This window comes from Heliconius melpomene, chromosome 9 (assembly GCF_056956725.1).
Source record: "Heliconius melpomene rosina isolate 202511_hmr_F chromosome 9, ASM5695672v1, whole genome shotgun sequence".
Lineage (NCBI taxonomy): Eukaryota > Metazoa > Arthropoda > Insecta > Lepidoptera > Nymphalidae > Heliconius > Heliconius melpomene.
Window position 1 is genome coordinate 1,861,105 of NC_140397.1, and position 2,704 is coordinate 1,863,808.

Here is a 2,704-nt window from a genome sequence, read left to right on the forward strand (position 1 = left end):
ACGAACTAGTTTAATATCATAGTCTTCTGGGAAGACAAGTTATATATTAGAAGATTTATAAAACGTATTTTAAAGATCTTACTTCTATTGCAAACTAACATATTATCATATATGATATCAATAATATTTTGTATCTATTCAATTTCAGACTTCTTTTGAACTTGGCCCTTTTATAAGTTTGTCAGTATCAATTTACACGGTGATTATAGCGTGTATACCGGCCGTGTTTGTGGAGTTGGCGGCGAATGAAGTAGACATTATTAAGGAAGTCTTAGCCAGGAACCTATTGCTATGTCCTGGTAAAAAATCTTAACTATATATATGTGTAACTATAATATATATAGCGTAAAAAACATATTTTTAATACAAGTGAAACTTTTCATTATTCTTTATATTATTCAATTTATTTAGTAAAACACCAAGAATTTTGACCAAGTCTCTTTTAGACTCCGAATAATTTAATCAATATAAAAAATTGAGCTTTAAAATTTAAAGAAAGTCAAGAACGTTTTTATGCATCTTATTTACCTGCCAAGGTAACCACTATCCAAAGTTTATATTTCTTGATAGTGTTTACAGGTGTTGGGTTTCATGCGCATCTAGGATCTTTCACGTGTTGCAACATAACGAAGGTCTAATAGGGCGGGAGCAGTCAGACTTTTTGACTATTTCTATATGAATAACTTATCACTTATCATACATTAATTTAATACAGAAGCAGGAATATTAACTAAGATTATATTTAATTCCAGATCAGGACCTACTATCGGAGACGCAACACGCGTTAGATTATATTAATCTACTACCATTTAAATACAGCATATGGCGGATAATACCTGTGAATGCGTCTCTTCCTCTTAAATTTCTTGGATTATGTGTAACTTATATTATAGTAGTAGCTCAATTTAGTGGAATTACTATCAATGCTTAATTTATAATATTTAAATAAATTTGTATGGATGCATTATATTCTTTTTATTTTTCTCTTTCTTTTTCACTTCACTAGTATTCAACCTGGGCACCAAGTGGTAAGACACTCCGTTACAAATTTATATAGTAGTTACGCTTTGAATCGTAACTAGTATCAATAAAGACATTAAATAATTCGTTCCCCCGAATGAGAATCCAGCCGAGCATTAAATCATCTGGTCTAAAATACTACCTCGTTATTACTTCTTCGGTCTTCTGTGGTCTTCAGTGATAGTTATTCCTTGTACTTGAGCCTCTGAAAATTTAGTCCATTTATTTAGATACTACAATAAAGAAATTAAAATATTAAATATTTCATTTCCTAGAGTGGGAAACGAACTCACAACCTGTCGCGTACCGTCGCACTTTTGTGCCTGTACGCCACAGGATATTGTATTTTTTATAACATGGGTTCGATCCCCACTGAGATGAAATATTTAATTTATTCTAGTGTCGAGGCCAAACGCGGCGCTAAGCTCTGCCACTCAACACGCAATGCCCCCAGAATCCGCCAGAAAGTGGGTAACGGAGTGTATTAACACTAGGTTCTGTCTGCCCACCCTGCTGTGTGCGGGAGACATGAAGCTGATTTAATTTTATTTTATATATCTTTATAGACATGTTTAAAAAGCAAGGTCAAATGAGACATTCTACCGCTACAAATTATAGACAAAAGTGGAGAAATCTTTGTATTTTATGTGTTATTTAAAATATTGTGTTATAAATAAGTACATCTATATTTTATAATTAGTTAATGGATTATGTTGACTACTGTTTGCCTCGGTCTTCGCATGATATTTTAATTTTATTATATTTTTATCTATTATGTATGAAAACTTATCAATATTTTTAGTAGGTACATATTTCTCTCGTGATTTATTTTTTTATTTTTATTTTTTATTTTTTTATTTTTTTATTTATAAGGCCCACCAACAATTGATACAATTATTACATGCCATTAAAGAAAAAACAAACTAAATTATTTCTAATTGCTCAATTATTTACAGGTAAGCTCCACGGAATTGGTATAGAAAAACTTAGTAACTGTATTATAAACACAAATATAAATGAAGATAATATTATTTTAGGCTTATTAACATAAAACGCGATTAATAAATTGCCGTCTGAAATTAAAAATAAATAAATATGTTCATATTGTATGTACACCAGATACATCTAAAATTAGTATAAAACAGTCTGGGTTCTAAAAGAAATTGATGATGAGAGAGATTGAGATTTGGAATGGGAGGGACAGTCTGGGGGTTTTGTGGTGTTTTAGTAAATATACAATTAATACTCAAATTCTTATATATATAATATATATTTTATCTTTTGCTATAAAATTCAGATTTTATATGTAGCAGTACGTAATATCATTTATGCACCTATATCCAATTTTGTCATATTAAATCCAGTGGGCAGAATTTCTATTAGGTGGAATAGCGGTTTGAACAGGGTCACCGAAAGCTGAAGGCAACTCAGGACTGGCGTTGAGCTCTGACACTCAACACGTAGTCTCCAGAATTCATTGGAAAGTGAGAAACGGAATGATGAGGTATGTCTTAATGTGAACAGAATACTCTTTGCCTACCCTGCTATATGGGATACAGCGGTATATATCTTTAGTAAGGCTATGTCCTGAAACAAACGTACAGATATAATATTTATTATAGATTGGATATTATGACTTTATTATTATCGAAAAACATTCAATATGAATAATGATATTTTCTAT